We start from the raw sequence: 17,015 nt of genomic DNA on the forward strand, positions 1-17,015 counted from the left end.
TTCAAACATTTAGATAATTTAATAATAATAATAATATATTAAAATAATTTAAAAGGGATTAGACCAGGGGGGGGACCCATCGGGGCCAAGCCCCACCAAATGACCAGCTTTTTAAACATCATAGTAAAATTATCTCGCTTCATTCATTTAAAAGTAACAAAGTTTATTGACAAAATAGTATGGAGAAATATTGTTTTTTCATACCAATCGAAAAATAGTATATTATCTCTTCCTTATACCGATCAAAAAATAGGATACTTTTTTGTGACAGCAGATTACACAATTTACTGCGATTTATATTTGATAGTTTGAAGACAAATGTTTTAACAAAGTACTACAAATACAGCCATAAAACAAAGGTACTAAACTGATTTGTAAGTACAGTATATTTTATATGCTTTAACAAGTGTTTTAAAAGATACAGAGGATTGAAAATTTGGTGAGAAACCATTTTCAATTTGGATTTCATTCGCTCTCTTTTATTTCTACTCAGTGTAATAATTTTTTTTTTTTAAGTCACGAATAATAAATAAATATTTTTGTCAGGAAACCATAAAGAAATTAAGTGAAATTTCAAAGAAAAGCAATCTTGTGTAGATAGATTCTGTATACAAGGTCTTAAATTTAAATATAAAGGTAACCAAGAAAAGTTTTCTTGCTTTTTCACCCACCACCTTCGAACATCGATATGTCACCTAACCTGGAAGATCAAAAATAGTCCCCATCAGCATCGACGACCTTCTGAAAACGTTCTGGAAGGCCATGCAATTCATCGCGGTAGAACTTGGTGGACCGTGAAACGAAGAAAGTATCAGGTGCATTTTGGACTTTTACTGGGGATTTGAATTGGCGTCCTCTAAGGTGATTGCCCAAGGAATGGAACAGGTGATAATCGGACGGTGCAATACCCGGGGAATATAGTGGTTGCAATATTGTTTCCCATCCAAGGCGGAAAATGTTGTCCTGAGTCATCCTAGCCACGTGGGACTTAGCGTTGTCCCGTAAACGAGAACCCATTTGCAATTCAGAAGTGATGGCTCCAGAGGTTTGAGTTTTTGTTGAGCACAGCTCAACTGCTGACACTACACAGTTGCATTAATACTCTGACCAGCTGGTAGCAGTTCCCGATGCACGGTGCACCAAACACACATAAGGACCTTCTTCTGGTACAGTGCTGGTTTCGGCTGTTTTGAAATCGGTTCATGGGATGCTAACCAATGATGACGGCACCGTGGAGCTTCGTATAGGACCCACTTTTTATCACATGTCAACGCCCTGTCCAGAAATGGCTCCGAAACAGTAAATAAACACATGCGACTGCCGCGTTGCCTTCTGGCCCGGAGTCAAAATATGAGAGACCCATCGACCCAACTTGTAGTGCTTCACAAGTTGATGGATGTGCTGCCGAATGGTTTCTCCACACACTGAATTGTAGTTCCAGTTCCTCTTTGTTCATGTGTTGGTCTTCTGGCACGTGATGTTTTCGGGTGTTTGGTCATCGTCCTTAAACTTGTTAAACCATCGCTGCAATGTCCGCGTCATTATGACACCCTCACCAAAGGCCTGGCATATCGTCTGTCCCCCTACAGCGGCGTTTGACCTCCATTTGAACTCGTTCAGCATACATGCTCTTATGACGCTCTGTGGATGTCCCATGTTCCCTCTGTCTTTAACCAAGTTCACGGTGTGTCTGAATTGCCACAACCAGGTAGTATGTTGGATATACCCACACCAACAACTGACGTTCGCCTTATCTCCACTCGCATTCAACTCTCAGTGTGAGGTCCAATTGAACACAGACCTCCACGAAAAGGGGCAGAACTTTCTTGGTTACCTTTATAGTTATGCACAAAAGTATAGCGTTTGGTCCCGGGCAGTAGTTCTTGATTAAGCATAATAAAAACTATCTTGAATATAATTTATGGATAATAATAATAATAACATTAATAATAATAATAATAAGAAGAAGAAGAAGAAGAAGAAGAAGCTGAAGAAAAAGAAGAAGAAGAAGAAGCTAAAATAGTGTTTTAGTCTTTCAGAAGGAAACCAAAATTTTTCTTTCTTTCAGGCCTCAAAAACACTAGCAGCAACACTTTTTTCTTGGCTTTGTACATTGTAGCTGGCTCCCCCCTCAAAAACGACGGGCCCCCCTACACAAACCTGCTGGCTACACTCCTGGATTAGACTATTAAAAATACGGCCTATCCTTTATACTTTCGTAATCTTTTTCGATGTTAACTAATAATTGGAGTCAAATAGATCCCATGGACGGGAGTGTGTGCAGACCTAAAGGACCACAGAAGGGTTAAAGTATTAAACTATAACTGATCATTGTCAAAGACTTTAGCTTTAATTAGAAAACTTGGGTGCATGAGCACAGAATTCTTAGAAGTTTAATGTAACTAACTAACGTTGCACGGATAAGATCCATGATTAATTATTAATGAATAAATCTCATCAGAGATGATCAAATTAGAAATTGAGAAAACCCACGCACGCTGGGATTGAACCATGGACACCCTCAACAAACACACACTGTGGTGCTGAATGCTTTACCACTGGATAAACTGAAAGTTGTATATTACGTGTATTTAAAAGATCGGATTTCGTAATGTGAAAACCGTTTATGGAAAGGTTTCATTAGAATAAACGGAAGCTAAAAACCACATTACAAATAAGATGTTTTAGCAGGAACTTCAATGATCTTAAATCGAATTTTATACTGTCACGAGACGTGAGCGCATTTTGTTCTTATGTAAACGTTCATATCTTATGGAAAATTAGCACTTTTCTGTATACCTGTAGAAAAGCTCTTTAAATTCTGTTTAATTGGAATTGAAATTTATTTTTATTTTATTATTATTATTATTATTATTATTATTATTTTTTCAGAACGATGAGTGAGAGATGTGAACGAAGCATGATTATTGTAAATGAAGTGAAAGCCTTAAAATCAAGAACGATTAGAAAACTCTCTATGGCATACCTCGCAGCTAGTACGGTCAACAATTTATATAAATAATACCAGTATATACACACAGATATGTGAATCATGAATTCTTAACATTAATCCTAAACGACTTTCAAGATTTGATAAAAACTATTAATAGAGAACATCAGACCATTTTAGGACTCCCATAGAAGAAGAAGAGGAAGATCGTAATGACGAAGAATATATTGAGAGGCTTGAAATAATCTTAATTTTACGACTTGACTACGAAACTTGAAGTCTTCATAGTTGTAAACATTTTTTTTTTACAATGGATGTATTTTTTATTCTGTAAATTAGTTTCGTAAACTATGTATACTTTTTGTATCTTTTGTTTCGATTATTTAAAGTGTTATTTGTAAATAGTTTCAATAATAAAACCTATATACTTATGGACTTCATATTAATGAGTTTTTATGATTTCTGTGAATATTCCTATAATATTACGGTATATATATATATATATATATATATATATATATATATATATATATATATATATTTGTCCAACTTACGACTATTTCGTAGTACAGGTATTAAATGTTCGTTTGTTGAGTTTTAAATACTTGTAGTAACAAATTATCTAAAACAAATTATAACCATTGATTATACAACAGTAACAAAAATTACTACTACTACTATATTTGAGTATTATCACCAGGGCTCGGAAGTTGAAGACCTAAAAATTGCCTAGAAATGACCTATAAAAAGACCTAAAAATGTGTTTAAAAATATAATAAAAATAAAAAAACGTAAAAATAAGACCCAATTTAATTAGAATTACGTATTTAATGAATATAATGCTCAAGGAATGCAAGCTTCTGGTAGGTTAAAGTCTGTCCTTCTTCCACAAACTGAAATACAAACTAAAATAAGAAAAGTTCCCTCCTCATCTACCCCTTTGCTGCAGGATATTGTTGCGCCTCTTTATCTGATTGTGATTGTTATAGATCTGGTCTTATCAGTCCAGTCGTTGAAGAATGTCTTATAATTGGAATTTTCTTTACTAAATTAAAGATGTTTAAGAGGTGGTGGTGATTCGAGTTAATGGCCAGTAAATTTATTGTCGAAAGATAAAGTAAAAAAAAAAAAAAAAAAAAACGTTAAGACCCATGAAAAGCTTTAAAAAAAAGACCAATAAACAAAAAACGACAAAAAAGAACAAATAAAATCCACCATTTTTTGGCCTACAATGATTCAAAATGAACAAATATTATGTTACGCGTCGTCTTCGGGCACTCGTTAAAAAGAGGATTTTTCCTCAACTTCCGGGCCCTAATTATCACTATAATATCTACATATTAAACCGTTAAAATAATATTTGAAGCTATGTATGTAAATTGTAAGTACGTGTGACCGTTAGGACCCAAAAAATAAGTTCAATCTGTTAGTCAACAGTCTATTTTTACATATACAGTATATAAACAAATAGATAATGTTTCTAACTAAATAAAACGCTAGATGGAGGCAAGAGAGCGAGAATCCCCAGTAGATACACCTGTCCCCCCAAATGTCCTCTCAGACAGGTATTGTACTGGAGGTCAAGTAATGTAAAAGTATTATTTTCGGTATTCAAAATAATAGCTACCCCATAATATTTCTCTGCTATTCCGCTCCCCATTCCCAAGAAATGAAAGCTGGCACCGTCACTGATTGTCACATAAAGGAGTTCCCAAATAACTAACCGTCCCTTCTACTTAATTAAGGAACTTCGACATCTGGCAAACATCTACGTACAAATCACTATTACATATAAGACTGATAATGTATGAATATCAGTGGATTATATTTGTGTCATATTTGTTTTGAATTTAGATTAAGGTGGTTAAAGTATTATATTCCTGGATAAAATATGAAGTGCAATTACGTGAGAATAACAAAAGCTTCCAAAAACATGAATTTTCTATAATTAAGAAAGTGAAACTAAGTCTATGCGTCGAATGTCCTCTGAAAATTTAAAATGCTCAACTTCATTTAGAGAAATTTTAGTGCTTCATCAAGTATGAATATTATGAAATAAAAGTATTATGATGTCCAACTTGTATCAAGATACACACAAATTGTGACGTTCAACAAAAGACAGAAGAAAACAGACAATTGGGAAAATTCTTTTGACAAACCGCGCGTTGGAAGATATATGGTTACAGGCCAATGTTCCAAAACCTGGAACACTGAGAAAAGGAAACCCAGCTAGTTACGATGTAAATTAAAAACGAGAAAAATGTTCTCCTTTGTTTTCACAAATACGTAAATTTCAGCTTTTTTTGAAAGAACAGAAACTGTACATTTAAATGAAAGAAAAGAAGAAGAATAGAAAACTAAAATTTCCCTCAGTTTCAAATTGCGTAGTCCGTCCACAAATGATGACAAGCGATAATTTTAAAGATAGTTGCCTTAACTGGTGTGTTCTTAACATATACCTATTCCGTGTACTTAGCATATGCCTATTCCACTTTGAAAAAAATATGGCAGCTACACATTGAAAAGTTTAAAAAAAAAATCAAAATATGGAACATTGACATGTAAAAGGGTAAAATTATTGTACAAGATAACCAAAGAAATATTTGTTTTCCTGAACTTGAGTGGTATCTTATTCTTAAATGTTGCATGTTTTCTTGTTGTAATCTTACAACAATGCATCTACGTCACTGAAATAAAACCTCAACCTTAAATTTCAGACAGTAGAGTAAAATGATCTCTGCATACTTACACCAGCCACTATGGATTTGCAAATGGAACAGCAGAATCCACAAGAGGGTGCAGAAAGCATATTACTTACTAGAAAATATTAACAACACGATTACATAGCATAGAGAAATTAATTATAAGCGCTTTCGTTAAACGCTGCATAAATGTACAGATGTAACTGTAAAGCGTCAATTTGGTGCTATAACTTCTCACTAAAGTCTAATCTTGATCCAAAAGTGGTCTACATGAGGACCTACTGTTTGTCAAACTACTATCCTAATCTTTAATCCAAAAACATAGAAACTTCTAAAGTTTATCTTCTATTTTAAGTCAACAAACCCGGTATTACCTAAGAAAACCCATGTTCTCAATATTGGTAGTCCCACCAAAGTACTTACGATCTAATTGATTATCACATGATTTCACATCCAGGCTCTCCCATCATCTGTTAAAGACAAACCGCCCTTTATTCATTACTTGCTCCATCACCGAACTCCAAAAAATAAATATTCTTCCATAGATATTAAGACCATTATATCTGAATAGTCTCTGAAGTCAGCAGCCTTGTAAAATCTATCAATACAAGCCCTGAATCCGTAAATTCAATTCAGTATAATTTTTAATTCTACTACACTATTTAGTTCTAACCATGAGTAACAACTATCTACAAGTCAAGAACGCTGCCATTGGGACTTAGCATGATTCCCCCCCCCCCCTCCATCCTACTATCTATGACATCGGTCACATCTGTTTCGATCCCGACTTCGGAATTGGAAATGCCTTATCTGTTCCTTCGCAAAATGCGTGCTTCGTTCTTGGTGTGAAGATAGCAGGTAGAAAATGAGTTGATCATTAGATTATTACAGATCTTCGAAGGACATCCAGTGGCGTCAACAATGAAGAGATGATATGGCACAGGTTATCTCCGACACTATTGGAATCAATTCCCAGAAGTATTTCTGATAAACAAGTTCGATCATCAAGAAATGTGGTACACTCAATGAGCTAAATTTAAGAAAGGCACATGAGAATCATTTCGAGAATTCGTTATAATCTGGAATAACAAACAAACAAGCGGAACATATAGTATCACGCGAAGTATGATATTCGAATCTGAATTGAATTAAACCAATGCTGAAAACAAAGCAACAGTTAAGTACATTTTATACATTACAATATAAAGACGTTCAGACATAACACACAAAAACACATAAGATACATAATTTAGATAGATAACTACGGAAAACAGAAAGCAGGTAACTAAATATAACAATACTCAGGTTTCTAACTATAAAATTCAGACAAGTATTGGCACATCATGCAGGTAAGATCGTGAATATATGAACAGACATGTCAGATTTAGTAATGTTTGAATTTGATAGGGGTAAGTATACTTTCTGTTTAAATATCCTATTAACATAATCTAATTTTATTAGGCAACATAGTTCTTTACGGTCATTGTGGAAGTGCTACAAATATGTATAAATAATTAAAATATCAGTAGGTCGTAACATAAGGGATCAAAACGTAATCCAATAATACGTATAGATAGCAAAATGTGATGTATGACGATTAGACAGTTATTCGTAGCTAATTATAATAGTACTAGCTGAACCTGCTCTCTCTACACAGCGCGTCATTCACACATGAGCATGAATCTCCTTGTTATACCTCACATCTGTACATGTCCCTTTACAGACACAAGTGAAAGACGTCTTGATAAAATCGGCAAGGGATATCATAAAGGAGAGATTTTTTTCTATTATTTTTTTCAATATCTCGCACCGTTTGTAAGATTTGAGCCTACTTCCGATTGGAGTTTCTAATTCATGTATGATCAGTGCTTTCTTGCATGCAATATGTAATAAGCAAATACATTATAGGACAATTAATTATAATGTCAGTGACATATGGTATTTATTGGGCAAAACACTCTAAACAATAAAGATTCATCTTAGACTGGACAAATGATTATTCTTCGTTTTTCATTATCATTTGGCTATGAAATAAACGGCTGAGAGATATACTACCCGCGTATACAACTGTGTGGTGCTGGAATGTATAAGTCGTAGAATATGATGCTTTTTAAAAAAATATCAACACTTCCAGTGTACCCCTAAAAAACGCAATAAAGAAATAACGGCCACGTTTCTTAAATATTCAATTAGAACAGAACAATCTACACAAAATTTGCAGTGCGTGGGTTTCCTCGGGATTCTCCCATTTTCTTCATTCCACCATTTCATTCGTTTCTCATCATCACCGTCTTCCTTAGCTTTGCCGGCATAACCGTGGGACGTAAAACTCAAAGATTTCATTTCAGTTTTTCACAAAATTTCCAATCGATCAGTGAAAACGACATCTTTCTAGAGCTTGTGATTTCCGAGATATCATTGTCAAATAATTGGCCACAAACATATAAACTTTTCTTGGCCACAAACATATAAACTTAGCATTTTAATATATAGATCGTAACGTAATTATTGACCGACGTATTTTCATTTTAATAGCTTCTCATTTTTAATATTTATACCGTAGGCTACTTATTCATTATTTTATTATTATCTTTTGACTTATATTTATTTCTTTAGCATTATACGACAGCGATCTTTAGCACTTAATTATTTACTTTTCAATGTACTTCTTTATTATATATCTTTCGTATTTGTTATATATAACTTTTTGTAAGATGTAACTCGTAGTCGTCAAATTATTTCCCTATTACGGACTGCTCATTAATAAGTATCAAGTAATAACTAACACTTCTAACGAGAGTATATACACTTATTTATTAAAACTAAAAAATACAGTGTGACGGTTTCGACAACTTAACGTTACCTTCAGCAGACACTAACTGCATTCTTCTTTCACGTCATGATTTATAGAGTATGAGAGTGAAGTTCAACATTCCTATGGCAGTTAATGTCTGATGAAAATAACGTTAAGTTGTTGAAACCGTTACACTTTATTTTAGTTTTAATAAATAAGTGTATATGAAGAACACTGGAATGGTCAGAAGTGTTAATTATTTCTTTAGTGAGTTCTAGAGTCGTGATGGATAGAGTTACAAGTATCAATTGTACAACAAATACCTAGGTAGATATCTTTAATGCTACTTATTTACGCTTCTCAGTTTTATCCCATTTAATATCTACCTATCTATGCTGATTCACTTGTCTACCCAGGGGTGCCTACAAAGGGGGGCTATGACACAAACTGCGTCATTGAAAATCTATATAAATATGTTTGAGGGGGTGTAAAAATTAATCGAAAAGATTTTTTTTCATGGAAGAACACCTACGGATAGACAGTTGAGGGGGGTGCGTTATGGACATGAGGGGGCTGGGCACCACTGGTCTACCTATACTGTCTTAGAAAACACGATCTATATACTTGAGCATCCTGTCTTAATTTTTACTTTATAATTTTGTATTGCTATTTTCTATTTATTGTTTTAACATTATTATTATTATTATTATTATTATTTTGTATAATTTTATTTCTATATTATCTCGTTATTATTTCTACTACTTATTATTATTTTAGTGCGATTGAAATGTCTGTAAATAATTGGGAACCACTTTCTGTAATGTAAATAATCGATAAACTGAGATAACGCCTAGGACGTTACAAACTCCGTACATGTTTAGAAAAGGGATCCAGTCAGCCACGATGCAGTGACTTGTTGAACATGGTAATGTGAAAGTTCACTATGAAGAACATACAACCAACTATGATTCCTATATATGTTTAAACTGGAAGACTGCACATATAATCGCTAAAAATATCAATAGTGCATTTGGGCTAGGAAACGTGAATCAATCTATCATACGCTGTTCGTTTGTAAAATTTCATGCCGGTGACACAATATTGAAAAATGAGCCCCGCGGCCACTGACCAATAGCGAATCTTTGGATGAGCAGCTCAGGAACATCTTAAAATCGTACCTTTGGAGAAATGTTCATGCAATTGCAGACGAGTTATGCATCTCTCCACTTTACTTAAAACCTTACAACATTGTCATATGACTGGATTCCATTACTTGCCCGTTTGTTAACACTTTCGATCCTAAGCCCGAGTCAGACTTGGATTGTATGTTTATTCCAAAACGCCGGAGCCCGAGTTTAACTCGTTTTGTACATAATAGCCTCTATGTAACTTATTATGGGTTGCTGTCGGTTGTCGGTCGTGTTAAATACTTATTGAGACAGTTCTTGAAGAAATTCTATTCGCCTGACATCTAGCGAAGAGTAATTCACATTTCCGCAATGTGTGTAGGTATAGGTATACACGTGTATAGGTATACACGTATTAAAAGCGAAAGGAAGTGGACGCTGAAGAACTTTATCGTCGATCTTACTGAATATTTTGCAAAGAAAGGAGGTGCTTCGCTTGAGCAAACTATAACTTCCGGCTCTACGTTACACGGACGACAACCTCCAGAAAAAAAAAGAAAAAATCCACCTATTGTAAAGAATTCACACCCAACAAAAAACTGCAAGGTGTGCAGTGAGAAGGTGAAGGATATTGGTAAACAAGGAAGAAACTTCTTGGCGGTGCAAGGACTATGGAGTTGTTGTTTGTGTTCAAGAGTGTCTCAAACTCCACCATACTAAAGCTAACTACCTGTACCGGTGAAAAAAAGTAAAGAACGTTGTAAACATTTTCACTCCTGCTGGGAAATATATGTATTTGTAAAAACAGTGTATCCGTATCGCACGCTATTCCCGTGTAAATCACGTATTAACACTAGAACGGCGGCTGGGTCATTTTTGACCCATTTCAAACTTTACGTTTTAACAACTTTTTTATTTTCTTACGAATCGGATCGAATTTTTGTGACTTTTACTCGTTCTCTTGAAGAAATATTTGTACTAAGTATCAGTCTTATCCACACTTTGCTTTTTGAAATAACAAACAATTATACTAGAACGGCGGCGTGGGTCAATTTTGACCCAACTCTTTTGTTAGTGATATTTTGTTGCATTGTAGCAACACTGCTGGCTAGCGTTTTTATCTTGCGACCGTTCTTTCTTCTAACAATCTCCCATTCCACCTCGTTTTCAAGAGCAGCTTCTCAGCAATTTTGTTAGTTTAGTTGGAGTTAGTAACACTTTAGAAAGTCTGTTGATTAGGAGAATCTCATTATTTTCGGACTGGTGTGCTATTTCAAACACTCATTCTGAGCAAGAAACTGATGACACTGGATGAAATACTTGCAAATTTCAATGACATAAGTGAGGCCGAGTCTGACGCTGAATGCCTTGATATTTCTTCAGATGAAGAGTACCTGCCGAATAACAACGGACATGATGATTCGGATGAAATATTGAAAGAGGAAGAGATAAGCACAGAAAACGATACTTCTGCAAATAAGCGTCGTAAAATATGCAAGACTATATAATAATAATAATAATAATAATAATAATAATAATAATAATAATAATAATAATAATAATAATAATAATAATAATAATAATAATAATAATAATAATAATAATAATTATTATTATTATTATTATTATTATTATTATTATTATTATTATTATTATTATTATTATTATTATTATTATTGAACACAAATATATGTCTTACATCGTAACAAAATATTCATAATAATTTCAATAATTTTAACAAAAAAATTTGCAAACAATTTGCATGCTATTGTGAAAATATATAGCTAGTGTGTTTTTGTGTTGGTATCACTATGTTGAAATGTTTCATGAGAAGACGTTTATAACACAAATAAATAATAATAAATAAACCACAGCTATATTCGATCCAATATGAGATGAGGCCTATACCCGGAGGGAGGACTTGGTCTACTGCTCCCACACTGACCAGACGGGTTGGAAGAATAAATCCGAAGATCTCATTGTGATCTCCACTATATGACCACCACGCTGTCTAGTGGTGAATGTGCCTGAGTACGGATTGAGGAAATCCCGAGTTCAATTTCCGGCGCTACCAAGAATTCTTTGACTACTAGCCTGTGCCGTAACCAGAAATTTCAAAGCTACCGGATCAAAAAGTTTAGAGGTCTAAATGGGAGACAACTTACTTTCTCTTATGTTTGTATAAATTATATTTCAATCAAAGAAGTAGAATCTCTAAAGGAGTTTTTCCAAAGAACAGTTTACAATTCTTTTCATGTCAGAGCTTTCATGATTAGAACCTAGCAAATCTTATTTATAAAACAATCACTCTATACTGACTTTTCTGGTTTGAACTACTACAAGTTTACGATTGTGTATGCTATTTTATGTTATGTCAGGTTATGTGTTTCCATCAGTTCTAAATAGGGAGAGGAAAGTTATAGAAATGCACAGATCCGTATTACAACCATATTAGTAAAATATTTTTTGTATAATAAGTCACGTTTTTATTTGTGAACAATGTTTTTGTATGACCCTTCTCCTTGTAGAGGAGTGACTGAACTTTGTTCTGTGTAAGACTGCAAGTTTAGATGTGTGTAGATTAGGTTAGTTTAGTTCAGTTAGGTCATGCGCTTGAACAATCTATCTAACTTGTAAGAATAATACCTATCTAGGAATTAGAGTGATATATAACATCACTATATAATAAACTGATATTGTATATAATACATTCAATAATATCTTTGTAATAATATTATATTCATAAAAAATAGCATGTTTCTTAAATTTGTATTATTGGCAAAAAACACATTGATCAATAAATATTAAGCTAGAGTTCAAAGAAGTTTTTTTTTTTTTTATTATTTTAGTGAATGAAAGTCACGTTTTATTATGCAATAAATATTAGTGGTTTAGAATACAAATATTCAATAAAAATGGAATGGGTCATTTTTTACCCACTCCCGCCGTTCTAGAGTGTACCAAAAACACCGCCGTTCTAGTGTTAATCAAAAAAGCATATATATTTGAAAATAGTACAAAAATATCCAGAATATAAACACTATCAGTAAATTTTAGTATTATTTTTCTATTGTAACTTTTTTTTTTTTTTTTTTTTTTTTTTTTTTTTTTTACAAAAAGCATATACAGTATTTCAAACAGCAGCGTAGCTAACTACCCCTTGTTACATCATCAAATGATATATTCGTAATAAAATCTAAAATCCAAATATTTGTTTACAATGTTTTTAATGCGTCTATCATTATTCAGCAATGTGCTATAAATTTCTTAAAGAGGCCTAAAAACCAAGGATACTGGAATAAACAAGGTCAGATTAGCTCAGGATCGAAAGTGTTAACTTTTCTTTTATTCCTACTTTTTCTCCTATCTGATAAAGTATTTAGCGAAAGATTACAGTTTCCTTGTTTAGTATGTGGTGATAGGGTGTTTATTATTTTCCATTAAGTTATGTGTATGTGTATTTTAAAAGTACAAGTAGAATAGAGAACAAAATTTCTGGAACAATTTATCTCAGAGGAGTTTAATTTCAAGCAAACCATACCCAGAAGCGCGGCTTGCAGGGGATGTTTTTGCTAAAGGTAATCTTTGGAAAATATCCCTAGGTCTTTTGTAAACTCTGTCTGGCTGTACTTAATGGCGTGGCAGGGACATGCCGCAATGTCAGTTACGTCGGAGTACAGAAAAGGCCAAAAGGAGATGAGGTCTGTTTAGCTAGTACATTAGTGGTCCGAACTTTTTTTTTTTTTTTCCTAAATCAGTATACAGTACCTAGATTTATAACGGAATATCTGAAGGAGAACAGAACCAGATCAACAAAGAACTATTGTAGAGCTAAGCCGCGTCTTCACACAAGAATAACAGGACACTGAAACTTATTGTGAGAAAAGTAAATCCAAAAATTTCTACAAAAAGATTGCAAACTTTAATTCCTATCTTGCCAGTGCAGTGTCTGTGAGTACAAAGTGCATGGACTTGCATAAAATGAATATTAACTGTAGAGCAGCTATACCCAACTCATAGATCACAACCGTAAAGTTTGTGGTGCCATCTTCACTGATGTTAATACATGGACGGTAGATGATTAAGAAATGGAAGTGTAATTTCTGTAGTGAGTCGATCTGCACATTTTCCATCATTCAAAATTTTGGTTGTGAAGAACACACACGGAAATACAATTCTGTTTAAAACCTGCTATGAAATATGACAATGATTCAAACTTTTGTGTTCAATTGATGACGCAGTGTTTCAGAATGATAAATTATCTGTGCTCACGCCCACATCTATCACATCATGATTTATAGAGTATGAGAGTGAAGTTTGAAATTTCTATGGTCCACCTAGTCACCAAACTTCAAGGCCACTAATCCACTTGTGGATATTGTAAAGTCTCATACACGGAGTTGTTTTCCACCATCATCGCCACTGAAGGAGCACCAGAGTGCTTTGCAGGAAGAATTCCTCTGGATCCTTCTTAGGACAGTCAGAATTCCTATGCATCGTGTGAACTTCGATTTGCGTACCAGGTGAAGAACCCCTTTATACTGAACAAATAAGCTAACTGTTCGAGGATGTTCCAATTATTCTGTCCAATTTTCGTAATTATTCACTCTTAATACGTATATTGGTTCAACGAAATAGTTTTTCGTAGTTATTCACTGTTCATATATATATTTGTTGAACGAAATAGTATAAAGTTCTATAAACTATAGCATGAAATAATAATTCGTTTTAGCTGTTGAAGCGCAAGAATAAATACCCTTCCTTCTATTTAAAACTTAAACTGAGAAGAATTTTCAATAAATTGTTTTAGAAGAAAGTTGATAGTTTTAGTTTTGTGTAACAAAAAGATTGATGATAGTCATAAGATAAGTAGAGGTATTACAACGCATCAGTTTACTAGTTGCAAATTTTACAGATTACATCTGTTAGCCCTGAATTCCAATTTACGAAACAGCAAAATAGATAATCTTCAAACGAACTTTGAAAATTAATTTTACTAATTTCCTAGATGAACTTCTACTTTTCTTTAACCTCTTCATAACACCTCTAAAGAATCATGCCTCGCATAAATAAATGTGTTTATCAAATTTATTTCATCTGAAGAAAATTTGCATCCTAAATAATTTTCAATTTTATACTGTAATTTCCACGCTTACTTCTAAATAAATAAATGCATTATTCACCAATTATTAGTATTGAATTATTATTCAAGGGTTAGAAAAACATTTCTGACAATTTAAAATTATAAACGGGTTAGTAATTTCTTTTACTATAATTAATTCATCATGTGTTTGCAAAACTGCATTTGATTGCTAAAACTCGATTTGTAGCATACAGAGGTTGTTCAGTCTACATTTGGCCAATTTCGACTTACCTAAAAATTTAGAAGAATCTACGGCGCCAGGTCCTTAAGTGCTCGATGTGTTTCCCTTTGTTCCTAACAATAGCCCGACAGCATAATTTCCACTGTAATAGGCTTCTCTGAAGAACTGGGAGGGGAATCTTGTCCCATTCCCTTTGCACAGCTTTCCAAAGTCCTTCCACAGTTGTCACACGCCGTTTTCCCAAAGCCCGCTTCAGCAATCCAAATCCACAATAGTCCATAGGACTTGCACCTGGAGATTTAACAGGTACTCAGTGGCGTATTTAGGGGGGCTTCCGGGCTTAAGCCCCCCGAAATCTTACTTACTATAGTAAAGTATATAAAATATCTTGCAGAATTTTCACATTTTCAGGCAAAGCCCCCCCCCCGAAAGTTAGCAAAGCCCCTCCCGAAACAAAATCGTAAATACGCCACTGCATGTACCTCATTGAAAGATATCACCTGTATAGCACTTGCCTCCTCCATCTCCCTGTAGAATGCGAGGGACGATCGTGAGGTATGTGATGAGGCCTTGTCCATGTGAATGTGCACCAGATTGGCGTCATTTCTGTACATTGTTGGAATCTCATCCTTGTAGATCGGCCGCATGATCTGCTCCTGAAAATACTGCGAATTTATTTTGCAGTTCTTCGCCACTCTACGAATCTTCAGTTTACCTTGGTAAAAGTAGCCAGTAACGACCATGAACCCTTTTGGAAAGGACTTTTTACAGACACGGGCCCACCTTCTGAAGTTCTTGACGCCTTTCTTTCGGTACATGATGGCTCTTGGTTTGCCGCAGTCGGAAAGGTAAATCCATGCTTCTTCGAGCGTTATGACGTACATACATCCACCTTTTTTTTGCCAGATGCCGTTCGTGCAACTTCCGGGCGTTACACTTTCGTTCCTTTTGGTAGGCATCCGTGAGAAGATGACCGCGAGCTTTCATGACTTTTTCCAGCTTGAGTTGATGATGCAAGGTCCGGCTCACAGTCCCCAAAGACACGTCAAGACGATTAACCATATACCTTTGTGTTGGCGGATTTTCTTGCATTGCCATTTTGCGAAGTTTCATCTGCATGATGGAGGTGGTCTTGGTGCATTCACGCTTCCTAGGCAACTTCGTTGGTGATCCAAATGATGGAGCTTCGTTGTCCTTGTACTTTTTAATAACATTTTTATTCCACTTAAACTGATGTTGCAACCATTCTTCTTGCACTGTTTTCTAATGACAGAAACACTAAAGTGGGCGTCATAAAAAGCCGCAACATAGCCTTCACAAAACCGGCTTAGTTTGGGCGGCATTTTGATCACAGAGCAGAAACCCACACACTTGGAAACAAATTTAACACAACACTCAGAACAATGGTCCTGTTTTGTGCGTTATTGTCGTCCGCGCCGAAAAACAACTCCGTTCCCAGGAAGCCACTGCACAATACTGCAGGACGCCACGAGCCAGGTCGTGTGAGTCCATTCTGGCCGGGAGGGGGAAGGAACGAAATCGGCCAAACGTAGGCTGAACAGTCTCTGTATTTTCTAATTCTCTACTCTAATATATAGGTTTCATAACTACACTATATATTAATTTTCTTTTCCTACTCTATATTTTAAAATTTTCTTTTCAGGACTGTGCGTGTTGGCACTAATAGCGCCTTAGGGCACACTATGAGGAACCGACTTCCTCTACACTGATCTTCCAGCTTTTACATTTATAGCAGCAAATAAGAACAACGCTAGTTTTGGTTTGGAGGGGAGATTTCTTCGTTAACCCTCTTTTGGAGATTTTTTCCATTATCCACTCAGCATGAACTTCCATCTCTCGAAATGACAATCAGTAACCTTAAAATAATAATAATAATAATAATAATAATAATAATAATAATAATAATAATAATAATAATAATAATAATAATAATAATAATAATAATAATAATAATAATAATTTCACAATCAATCACTTTCATTAATCATCCGTTCTCTTTAGCCTAAAGGACATAATTTTGGGACATTGAACTAAAAAAAAATCATTTCATTCGTGCTACTTTTTGAGAAAATCGAGAGATACTATTTTTTATGGCGT

The 17,015-nt window shown here is 34.5% G+C and overlaps 1 protein-coding gene across 1 annotated transcript in view; it reads left to right on the top strand.

The window, feature by feature from the left end:
* The window catches only part of LOC145663691 (THAP domain-containing protein 5-like), a 42,771-nt gene extending 39,387 nt beyond the window's left edge, over positions 1-3,384 (top strand). Inside the window, exon 6 of the mRNA XM_081729790.1 lies at positions 2,893-3,384. The gene's annotated coding sequence lies outside the window, so the exon portion shown is untranslated. The remainder of the gene's footprint in view (positions 1-2,892) is intronic.
* The last annotated feature ends 13,631 nt before the right edge of the window (positions 3,385-17,015 follow it).

Source organism: Thermobia domestica, chromosome 1 (genome assembly GCF_964235325.1).
Source record: "Thermobia domestica chromosome 1, izTheDome1.hap1.1, whole genome shotgun sequence".
Classification (NCBI taxonomy): Eukaryota; Metazoa; Arthropoda; class Insecta; order Zygentoma; family Lepismatidae; genus Thermobia; species Thermobia domestica.